This window comes from Lepeophtheirus salmonis, chromosome 14, assembly GCF_016086655.4.
Source record: "Lepeophtheirus salmonis chromosome 14, UVic_Lsal_1.4, whole genome shotgun sequence".
Lineage (NCBI taxonomy): Eukaryota > Metazoa > Arthropoda > Copepoda > Siphonostomatoida > Caligidae > Lepeophtheirus > Lepeophtheirus salmonis.
In genome coordinates, this window is record NC_052144.2 from 14,825,722 (window position 1) to 14,838,600 (window position 12,879).

Here is a 12,879-nt window from a genome sequence, read left to right on the forward strand (position 1 = left end):
AGGGCCTCTTAAAATATGGTTGAATACTCTCCCCCCTCGGATTGTTCAATGTCCTGGGGGTAGTGTGGGATTGTTAAAAACCCCCACCAATTCATCCAAGGAACCCCTATAGTACCACAAAAAAGTTCAAAGGCCTCGGGTTGGCTAGGGTAATTGGGATGGTTAAAAACCACTGCCAAAGCATCATATACATCCAAAGAACCAAAATCAGAGAACTTGTGTGATAATAAATTTCTAAGCATAATTTTTTGTAACATACACATAAATAATATTTAATGTTCTTTTCAGTGCGAACTGAGCACTGAATCTTTTCTTTGTTTTACGATCTGCGCATTTATCTATCTACTATCAAAGTAAATTCATCGAAGAATTTTTGAATGAAATCTGAGCACTGGAACTTTTCTTTGTTTTACGTATGACGCATTAATTGATTAAGTACTCTGTTATTAATCTTCTTTATATTTGCCACGCATCATTCAAATTAATATTCAGTTTCCTTTTGGTTGACTAAAGAGTTTAACCAAGTAGTGCATCGAGCTCTGTTATCCTGTGGAAATAGTACGGTCAGTATTTTTCATATAAAGTTATATTGAATTAATTATTTTACTTTTTAATCATAAATTAATTAAGTCAGATGGTAAGAGTAATGTATTGCAGTCTTCCGATAATGCTTTAGTCTATAAGCTCTGGAACTTCAAGAGAAGAAACGATCTTTTTGACAATGCGAACTTATTTTGAATGGAACAAAAATAATGCCCGTAATAAATTATCGATCAGATTCTCAACATACAGTCTGAGTTACTTAAAATGATGGTCAAATTTAAGAGGCTCGTGCTCTCCATCCTCCGGGAATTTAATCTGCAATTAGAAATTAATACTGATAAATCAAAGTCCGGGTTAGGCATCTCTTTTTCAGATGGGAGGTTCGAACAAGAAGAATGGTCTCTAGAGGAGATAAAATTAAACATCAATATGCCTAGTTAGGTGTGGGTGTAATTTCAATGCAGTTCAAAATATCCTTTATATTATTAAAGCCCCAATTCCTTCGTATCTCCTTATGTAAGTGAATTTTGACCTCCGTGTTTCCTTGAAGTGATCCCCTCGCTCCCATAGTCAGCCAGTATATCTTCTGGATCTTTGTTTTCCTTATCAAGTTTGCCCATAGAATTTGATAAGTGGTGTACACTAAGATCCTATTAAAGGCTGCATATAAAGATTTTTTCAAAATTGACCTTAGAAGTGCTCTTATACCAAGAGCTTCAGTACATGTGATCGTATAGTGTTTTAATATAAATTCAAAGTACTAATAGATATATTAAATACAAAAACTCATGAATGAGATATCCAAGTTTATAAAAACTATAGTAACACACCATTAATGGCAAACTACATAAGAAATAAATTAAAATGGCCAATTGTCGATATATGTTTAAATAATTTTATATTCATTCTCATTGAAGACTTATTAGTTTTACATCTTTATTAGTGCCAATGTGTTCTAATACTATCTGGAGCAAGGTGACTATATATAAGGTGTGTCGATAAGAAATTTATTTGCTTTTGTTTACGATTGCACTGGCCTTTTTATCACCGCAGAGTCAGTTGGTAGCCTGACTTATTGGAGACAGTGGACTATATAGAGACAACCAATCAAATCATTTTATACTGGTCCTAAAAATATTGATAAAATTGGTATTTCGAACAAAAACTTTTTTTTAAAAGGAAGAATTGGGCTATTAATGTAGCTGCAGGAAGAAAGAAAGAGAAAAGAAGCAAAACAATAATACAATAACAATAATTTTGAAATCAAAGATTTTGACAGATTCATTTTGTAAATCTGAGGAGTCGTCATGTGGTAGGTGGATTACGGATTGAAGATAAGCCTATTTAATTCTCTCAATCTCTTCACCAATCCCTAGATCGAGATCAACTCGTCAAGAGTTCCATGGATTCATGGATGAATGATCATGTTTATTGCTAACCTATGCAAGTAGCATGCATATCCAACAGATGAGTTGTGAACACATTAGTAATTTTCTGATCAAATAGAAAAGTTCAAAAGCAAGTTTTCCTCAAGTGAATTTCTATACTGTGTCTCATATTCCATTCGGATTCGTCTCCATCCAAAGATGTCTTGCTATGGATTGCTTTCAAGTAGAGTTTTTTTTAATGACCACCAACTAGTGTGGATATAATACGATGTAAATTATTTTGTTCATACATTTTATAGGTCCTCGTGTCCAACTGCATAGTGAACATAACAATCATAGCAATAAGAATTTTGAAACTGTATCATAATGACCTTCACGCTACCTCAGGTATCCACAAGGTTTCCCCAAATTTTTCCGTCGAGGTGACTTCTGACTATGCTAATTAGTTTTTTTTTTTTTTTCTAAATTGATTTACCTGATCCGGATTTTTAAATAGTGCCTTTTTATTATTACGAATTATGTATATATATTAAATCAAATAGTAACACAATACAAATTCTAAAATAAATAAATACATACATTTCCTACGTTCATGGATCCTTCCTTCCTAGTCGTGAACTCTATTGGCGTATATTATCATGAAAAACAGGAGCTGTAGGTGCTTCTATGAGAGGAAGGTCACGAAATTGTGAAGGAAGAGGTACTAAATCAATTATATAGAGAGAATCGTTTTCGAAGGATATTTTTAGTTTTAAATATTATATACGAGTGTTTTTCGTGCTTATAATTAAACAATTATTTCAACAATTGAACTGGTTGTTGTTACTGTATCCATAAAATCATTCCGTGTCAAGGTGATTCGCCTTGCACATTTTTGTTAATATTGAGCAATTTACTTCCAATGATAAATACTACTTCTAAGAAAAGAGTAATTAATTCTTAATATCCCAGAATTTATTGTATTATACAAAAGAATCTTAATGAAAATTTTAAAATTCAGCACCATAACTTATATACATTACCTAGGTTTATCCATAGTAATGTACAATTTAATTAATTGCGTAGTTAAATAATTTGTATTCAATACCATTCGCTTGCACAGCAAGCGCCCGCACTCCATCAGAATAGCATAATTGTGACCGAACCGTCTAGAACATGCGCCCTTCTACAACAAAGACGTATATTTCCTATGTTTTATCTTCATCTTTGCACCAAAAAACCTAGAAAGAAGGCATGAGAGAAAAACATGGACGGGATGGAAGGGGGGGGGGGGGCACAATAATTGTTTAACTACGCAATTAATGAAATTATACATTATTACGTATAAATCTAGGTAATGTATAAAATTTTATGTCATTGCTACGTTAAACAATTTGTATGATACAAAGGAGTTACATGGTTCCCAGTGGGAAAAAAACCCCTAATTAATTCAGGCACAGCGAGAAGACCATGATCGCATTAGCCGATTTCGTATTTTTAATGAATTAAATACATTAATTCACTGAGTTATTTATAATTTACAAAAGGTATATTTTCATTTTCGTAGACATATTTAGATATCCTTATAAGTAAAGTGAGTTATAAATTAAAGGCTCAAAAACGATAACGTTCAACATATAAAAAATATAATATTAACACCCATATATATATATAACAATTTCTTTTCAAATAATTATTAACTCTTTGCCCAGATAGAAGTAATATGTGGTTTATTTTCTAGAGATGTTTTTCAATATTGAATTGAAGATTTGAAAAAAAAAAATTATAGCATGTGATATTCAAACGCATGATTCTGAGATTAATATCTTCCTGAAATTTAATGAAAAAAGAGGAACGTTATAAAAGCGTTGGAAAGCAATTGAGTCCTCAGACCAGAAGCCCTGTTTAACAATTTCTGCCAATGAGCTACTTTCATTACGTTTAAAGGCCACTATAGCCGCGCGGGTGCTATGACCTATGGGTCTTAAATGCTAGGATATTAATTCCAGCCGCTTGCATCATAGATCGAAGCCAGCGACTAAAAGTGGGGGTGCTAGTGGGCTTGAATGGTCCTTGAAAAGTATTAAATATATATTCAGATTGGCCCCTAATACTAAGTGTTGTGTTAGCTAAAGTGAGCACATGAGAAACCGGATTTAAAAGGTCGTCATCCTCAAAAGAATCGAGGGTAATACCACCATGAAGGTGACATAATGACGAGTTTTTCTCTAATCCTAAAAGAGTTATGTAGAGAGATCCGTCTATATAGCGACAAATCTTGGAACCCAATAGCCGTAATGTGCTGGCTCTGGCTATAGATGCAAGTGCTATAAGACTAGAGTATTTTTACATAAAATTTCATAAGCAAGATGTCTTATTAAAGAGGCCTTTCATGAACTTATCTAAGTTTACGTCTTTCAATAATACGGCAGACTGATACTGATTTTTGATAATTTCCACTTTGTGGCTGGAAAGTGAACTGAAGGAAATGATGAGGAAGTCTGCAATTCTGTTAAATAGTTTATCATAATTACGCTAGAGACATTAAAGGGGCCGATTTTAGAGGTAGTACAAAAAGACTTAAACCGCATAAAGCATGAATTGTGACATCGGTTGGATGAGGGACGACTGTCATTTGTTATAATGTCGATGGCAGGTTGTGTAATGTATTTCATATTTCCTTTCCCCTTGTTCTTATCTTTTATGTATTAAAGTACTGTATTTTACATAGTATAAATAGTCGTGTATTTTGTAAATAAATTAGAGTATGGTTAGAATACACTTGATCTTATAAATAAGTGTTATATTATTCCTTCACGTGATTTCTTCTTCTCATGTCTCTCGGTCATCCTGGATCTCTCCAACTATAAATAAGTTTGTGTCTCTCCCTCGTCAAGACACAACAGGTTGATAATATCTTGCTCTCAATAAAGATGTTTCTAGGCTCACAGGAACTCTGCTCTCAATGTTCCCAGTAGGATGTCCAGTAAAAATTGAGATCGAGGGTCTATTAGGGCTTTAGAGCAATGACCCATATATATTGAGTCATGTCAGAGGAAAATAAGGTCCAGGAACCATCTGGTTGCCCTCCAGAGAGGAGTTATGATGAGAGCTGGACGGCTCGTCGTCGAGGAGCGCAATATCGAGATGACTTTCGGTAGAAGAGGAACTGGAGGAAAGTAGTAACCTTAAGGAATCCAACTTGTTGAGAAAGCGTCTATTCCCAATACATTGGAATTGTCTGACCACAAAAAAATAATGATCTACCAGATGGTACATTGCGGACGCGAAGTAGTTGCATTGAGGGTGGAACCACGTGTTTGTGAGACGTTTGAAGATCTTTGGACACAGCTTGAAGTCCCAGGTTATTAGATCCTGTCGAGATAGGAAATCCACTCGAGAGTTTTCTGCTGACGGAATTCAAATTGAGGGTGGATCAGTTTGTATAGCATTTGATGCCATGCATACACTTCTGGATCCGACAGATGTTAGATATGTGCCCCTCCGAGTCTTCTAAAATAAGAAAGACCCGTCGTATTATCAGTAAAGATGGAAACAGTTGAGTTTATAGGCATATGTTTTATAGCCCAGCATTTCCAAAGAATTAATATGGTAGAGGCATTCTGTGATTGACCATTTCCCTTGAAATTGTTGTCCTCCAGAAAAACTGATGCCCCAGCCAGAACGGGATGCATCTGTATATATTTCAAAATCAGGGTCAAAGGCGGGATATATCTTAGCCTTACATAGTGAGGCATCTAGATTGGCCCACCATTTTAGTTCATTACGAGCATCTTCCGAAATAGGAATACATTTAAATTGAGGAACCTTGCGTGGTACGTCATTTGCTCTACGTTGAATAGTTCTATAATAGGAGGAGTAATAAAAATGGCCAGGCGAACACTCTCAAAAAGGCCCATAATCTTTTGAACTTCATGTAATGAAAGGGAACGTGATATCATTAATTTTTTACTCCAGTTTTTAACTTTAGACTCTTTGTCTGGTGGGAGAATGACCTGACTTTCAGCAGTATCCCATATAAAGCCCAAATGTTCAATTGGAAATGGAAAAAGATTACTTTTTTAAAATTGATACGGAGACCTAGATGAGAGCACAAAACTGCTACGGTACAAGTATCTAGTAGGGCGCAGTCGTAATCCGAAGCCTGTATAATAAAATCGTCCAGAGAAATACTGGAAACGATGTTCAATTCACATCTTAGATAAGTAATAACAGGTTTTAGTAACTTTGTAAAAGCGCGAGGGGCGGACGTGAGCCCAAAGCATAAAATGTTGAATTCATAGGAAATATCATTGAACTTAAAACGAAAGAATTTTCGATAGCTTGGGTCGATAAGAAAAGAATGGTAGGCGTTTTCTAGGTCAATAGATGACAAAAAGTAATGTCCACGAAACCAAGGTCGTAAAAATGTAGCAGTTTTCAATTTCAATTTGCTAAATTTATATATTTATTTTCAGTTTTTTACTTCTAATTTTACTATCGAAGAATAGAATCTCAAGCCAATCTATTGCTTTATATATCCGGATACATAGCCTTTTCTATCATTAAGTTTTTCAAAATTGAAGATTGTGAACCTTTTTGATTTCTGAGAAACCAATAACTCATGGTTCGTGAATTTTCTGGCGAAGATCAAGATCTCATCGAAACTTATCAAGATAGTGTTAATAGGACTTCAGATTTATTGTTATATTTAATTACATTACATGCTAGTCAGCTTTACAATATGATATTCTCTGCAAACAAATTCGATAAATTTTATTGACGACGAAAAGTCAAAGACAATGCTTTACAAATCTATTTGTCAATTTATTAGAAACGAGAGATTCCTATCATCCTATTGGGGTTAAGTGTAAATACCAACATAATTTTGCTAATAATATTGCTAATGTTGGATTTAAATATATATAGCAAATAATATAGGTATAAATCAAAGAAAAGCAGGATAAAATATAAATGGTCACCTTTTAATTTTGAACGTCTGTATTAATGATGATTATATTATCTGTATTAATTTCATTAATAAGTATTTAAAAAAACCTAATAATTAAATATAAGAACTGTTATAGGAAACATTTATTAATAATCTTTATTAGTGTGAATATCCTAAACCTTCATAGGGGTAATATTCCAATATGGTGATAAGCAATTTAGCTTTTTTCGAAGATGATTAAGACTAACTAAGTTTCAAAATTGCAAGAAGTTAAGAGGTCACTTATAATTTTTTGTCACATAATCACTTAGGACTCAACAATTCACACAATCTATTTATACACATAGTAGCAAAATATAATATGTATTGCAGACAAAAGTATCGAGAAAAAAGGGTGCATATTCATTGAGTGTCTAAGATTGACTCTATTTCTCATCAGGTCTTTTTGTCGTTTAATGGAACTCCTTAGTTCCTATATGTAGAAGTGTACGATGATTCCGTAGAGGATCTGTAGGAATTTATTTATAGGAACAATGATTAACTAGATCAGAAGTCACATCAAAGACCTTAACATGAAGAGACACTTGCACAATCAACGATCCTTCCATTAAACGGTACAAGATCCACTGACCGAGTGAAGTACTTGTTCAAGGGATATCACCGTAAGAGTCGAGATCCCTTGAAGCGAGTAACAGAAAACGTATGAATTGAATATTCCTAGGAACGGGAATGATGGATGGATGCAGATCCATACATTCGATTGTTCCAGAGGAGAGATCCATCCAAATACCATGAATGAAATGTCTTTCCATGCAGATCCAACTCCTCACTTCTCTCCTGCTGTAAGTCCCCCTTTATTTATTTGTAGCGTTCAGCTATAGCCTACAATACTATCAGGGCAAACACGTCAAAAGGTGAAAACATAACTAGAACCCATAAATTCATCTAGCAAGGTAATATGACGATCAGTTCGAACTAGTTGTTCTATTTAAATAATCAACTGTCTCCATTTAGTCCGAAAATGGACTATATGGAGATAGGACAAATATAGATATTAAACTGTCTCCCTAAAGTCCTGGAACCGAGTCAATTAAGGAGGAAATTCAAGTTTATAAAACTAATTTTATCAATACATCATATAATAATATTATTAACAGACAATTCTAATAGTGTACATTTTTACCCTCCTACGATTACGGTTCTAAAATTAACTAAAAAATAGATTAAAAGTTGTTTTTATAATTAAAGAAATAGGTCAGAACATATATTTTCAAATAAATATAACCATCAGTATAGCGAAAAAAAATAATAATATATTAAGAATAAGTGGATATTATGCACATAATATGAAAGCTCATTTGAAAAACATTAACTAACAATATGATCTTAATTTGTTATTTATCTTGAATACAATAAATATAGAATTCAATGTAGTTATCTAGCTAAAATAACCGAATATGATGCCTTGAATAAAAAAAATTTGCCTTGTAGTTCCTGAGCTAATAACTTTGGAAATTGCAACGACATTCAAATATTCCAATAAAATCTACAGAACTCTTTTTTTATAACACATAATCACTTAATAGCTCGCAATAACTAATTATAGCAGAATAGAATAAACTATCGAGAAAAGATAGGTACATTATCTTTAAAGTCTAGAATAATTTTCCACTTATTTCCCAATCACAAAAGGGACTCACAAGCAGGGATGCAGAGTCGGTACATAAAATGTCCAACTCTTGACTCCAACTCAAATTATTATTTTCTAATAATATGTTTTAAAGCCAATATAAGTACTATTGAGTCATTTGAATCCATATAGATTTAATTTATAGGTAGTTATTAGCTAATGTTGTAAATAATTGTGCTATGTATAAAAAAAATGTTTGGAATATAAGATATTTAACTACATGAACAATAAATGAAATGGATGAAAATCTATCTATTACTAATACAAACATACATTTATAAGTTTTTGATAATACACAATAAACATAACATCTCACTGCAACATTACACTTATCTCTGATGGCATTGACTATTCACAAGTCAAATTAATGAACTAGTATGCTAGTGACTATGCCCTACCCAACATAACAATTAAGACTTTAGAAGTGTTTGGGAATTTTTATTGTTTGGACTATAAAGTACGTTAGAAATTTGTGAAGTAGATTTATAAATTATTTAACTTAATAAGTTTCATAAATTAATGGTACTTAGTATTTATAATCATTTAGAAAATAACTATACGAATACCCACTATAACCCTTAGATTATAAATAATTTTCGTGTACATAAATTATAATAATTTTTTGGTAAAAATATTCCGACTTCAACAAAAATTTCACCAACTCCGACTCCGCAGACCTGCTCACAAGTAATAAAGAAATTACTTATCAGGGGTGAGGCTTTAAGTGTCCAGGTTATATAATTATACATATATTTCTTCGTTATATGTATCAAGGATACGTATGAATTAAATAGTTTCTTAGACTATGGGACAAAGCAGAGTTGACTTAAGGAGAAAAGGAGTCAAGAACTTAAATTAAAGAGCAGTGGATGCAGGATGAGAACTATACATGTTCCTCAAAGGATCTTTTATTCTGTCGTTTTATGGAACTCCATAGTTCTCATTTATAGAAATAAACAATGATCTCGTAAAAGATTTGGAGAAATTTATATATTCTTGAGCATATGAGCATAGAGGCAATGATTAACGAGGTCAGAAGTCACTATCATAGACCTTGATGTGAAGCGCATTTGCACAATGCAGGATTCTTCAATTCATATATCCGAAACATTTCTACGAAAGACCCATCCAATCCAGTATGAATTGAATGTATTTGCACGCAGTTAACAACGTTTTGTTAGCCTTCGGCTTCTAGTATTTATCTATAATTATATTAATTAATGAACACTTATCTGTAGTGAGTAACACTGAACTAAGCTCCGTTGTGACGTAATGAAAAACGTCGTCAGCTAACGTCTACCAGACTGTGTTGCATGTTGATTATCGACACTCCATTTATATATGGTTGCCTTGATCTGGAGGAGCACAAGCTCCAATCACGCAACCTGTTGTGGTGAAAAAAAATCATTTTTGAAGATAAATTCCAATTGTACTTATATGAACTTTGGACAATTATAAGGTTATAATATTCGTCGTAGTTGTAATATTTTATCAATATCGCGTGGTATTTTAAGCAACTCCTCCATTTTTGGATAATATTTAAAACCCTAAAAAATTATTTTTGAACAAAATAAGATTTACTTATTTTAAACAACCCAAAATCAAAGTAGATATATTTTAAAGGTTTTTCTAAAGTAAAATTTAAATACATTATCAAACTAATTATTTAAAAGGATGAATTTGCCCTTCATCTTCAGATCGTGTTTGTACAAGATTATGTTATCTGAATAATATGAAATATTATATCCTTCATTGATCTTTGAATAATACTTAAATTAATTCATAATGATACTTAAGTACTTATATGTTAGTTACTAGAAATAAAGGGATAGAAAACTTCATACAGACTGTATCAATTACTCATATCATCAATTCATGAGTTTAAAAGGATCAAAATAATCAAATTTTAAATCACTACATTTAAGTGAGAAGTGAGTTAATAAAGTCACATGTATTTACAAACGGAGTTAAATGGATTTGAAATAAGAATAAGTTTTATTCAAATAATATGAAATATTCCCTCATTAATATTGTATAAATAATACAATTAATTCATTGGGATGAAACAGATTCCTTTATTTGGTGCCGAAATGGAACCCATTTGAAACATCAGTCAGACTGTATCAATTTTCTATATCCCCATTCATGAGCTTAAAAGGATCAAAATAGGGCAGAGTGAGGATACTTGTCACAGAGGAAACATGTTACACTGAGAATAACTTTAAAATGTAAAGTTATCTAACCTACCGTTCTTATATGTGTTAATGCCTTCCTTTGTTTATCAAATTAATATATATCCCGAGTTACCCAATGCTTACAGTTATAGATAATTTCGACATTGAAATTTTCGACAAAAAAAGTAAACATTTTAGGTAAGTGTTTGTTAAGATATATTTCTATTATAAAACATGATACTCTCATTTAATTTTATTAAATGGCATAGTCTAGCATGTTGTTCAATTAATTACCATGCTAGTAATATATTATTAGTTTCAATATTCAGTTCACATCAATTAGTCTGATTGCAACACTATGGAGGAGACTTGATACAACCCATTTTTAGCATATATACTCGTACCATACATATATATATATATATTATATTCAATTATGCTTTGTTATTTGTGTAATTTCTTTTTATACTTTAATTATTAATCATAGTAAATAGTAAAAAAATAATTAATTTTATTATTAACTATGGTCTATTTCTATAAATGTTTTATTTGTTTATCTTATATATGTAATTATTTGTATTTACTTTATGCTGACAAACTATAATAAAAAGTAAAATAAATGCTTGAAAATAACAAATGGCAATTTTTACATGTTTCCTCCTGTTGTAACATGTCTAATCCTACCCTGTATCATGTCTCCACCTGGTGTATCAAGTATCCTACTTATGATTAGTTTCGAAAACACTAATAAATGGCTATTAATTATTTGTCTTATGTATCTACCTACGTCATATTTACCGGGCGTTGAAATATCATTTAAATTGTGCAACTTATGACATTAAAAAAAAAATGATTTTTTGTAATATGTATCCTCACTTTTCCCTACATCTAATTCTCATGAAGCAATAATTATGGCTTATGAATTATCCGTAAGTTAGCAAGGTCACATGTATTTACTCACGGATTCAGTTTGGAACACAGAGAATATGTATATTTACCTATGATTTGGAGTTGCAAATTTTAAAATAGCTGGAGATTCGTAGCCAGGATCTCTAAATATTATAAATCTAACCTCAATCATACTCTAGGAATTATAATTAAATTATTTGTTAATAAAATAATAAAAACCTTACAACTAAACACATCTAAAAATGAATTATTATTAATTTATAGTTTCGAATAATATTTTGTGATCTTGGCTCTTATTCTAACCATTTCAATTATGCAACACCAAATCCATTTGACTCATTGAGTAAATACAATCAACTCTACCAACTTTATGAATTAGTCACATTAGTATCCAAAGATCAATCGAAGAATAGTATTTCATATTATATGAATTAATTATTTGAATGAAATTTACTACATAATGATCTTGAACAAATACAAACTGAAGTTGATACTTTATTTTTGAAGGTCAAATTCATCAGTTTAAATAATTAATTTTAATAATATTTTGAACATTTACATTAGAAAACCCTTGAATATAAATCTACTTTAATTTTGAATTGTATACATTCAGTGAAGCTATCATTTTTTGCTCAAGAATAAATTTATGGGATTTGAAATATTATTCCAAAATGTGAGAGTTGCTTAAAATACCACATGATGTTGATTTAAAATTACAATTACTACACATACTATAATTATATAATTTTTATAAAAGTTCATATGAGTTTACCAAGTCGAATTCATTATAAAAATAATGTTTTTCACTACAAAAGGTTGCGTGATTGGAGCTTGTGCTCCTCCAGATAGTATTAGAACTAATTGAAATAATCAAGAGTGACATATCATTATCAAGAAGGTGTTTTCAAAATACGACGCAAGAAGAGGTGTTGCGGTGCAAAGCCTCCTGAGGCGTCATCAAATTATATTTATTTGAAAATGTATGTTCTGTACTATTTCTTTAATTATAAAAACAACTTTTAATCTATTTTTTAGTTAATTTTAGAAACGTAATCGTAGGAGGGTAAAAATGTACACTATTAGAATTGTCTGTTAAAAAAAAAATACTATTATATCCTATATAATTAAAATAATTTATGTACGTGTGTGAGGTATGCCTCACTTACTAACACAAAAAGGATGAACGTATATTAAATACGAATTAAAAAAGGGAATTAGGAGGAGGATGAGCAAGATAATTTTAGT

The 12,879-nt window shown here is 31.5% G+C and overlaps 1 long non-coding RNA gene across 3 annotated transcripts; it reads left to right on the plus strand.

Annotated features, from left to right (window-relative positions):
* The first annotated feature begins 413 nt into the window (after nt 1-413).
* LOC121129283 (uncharacterized) lies at nt 414-2,516 on the plus strand. 3 transcript variants are annotated; one of them, XR_011783675.1, is made up of 4 exons: nt 414-563; nt 635-1,855; nt 1,920-2,154; nt 2,231-2,516. It is a non-coding gene; the product is annotated as an uncharacterized lncRNA (long non-coding RNA). The 3 variants fall into 3 exon arrangements; XR_011783674.1 differs by having other exon boundaries at nt 635-1,533; nt 1,597-2,154; XR_005868404.2 differs by having other exon boundaries at nt 635-2,154.
* The last annotated feature ends 10,363 nt before the right edge of the window (nt 2,517-12,879 follow it).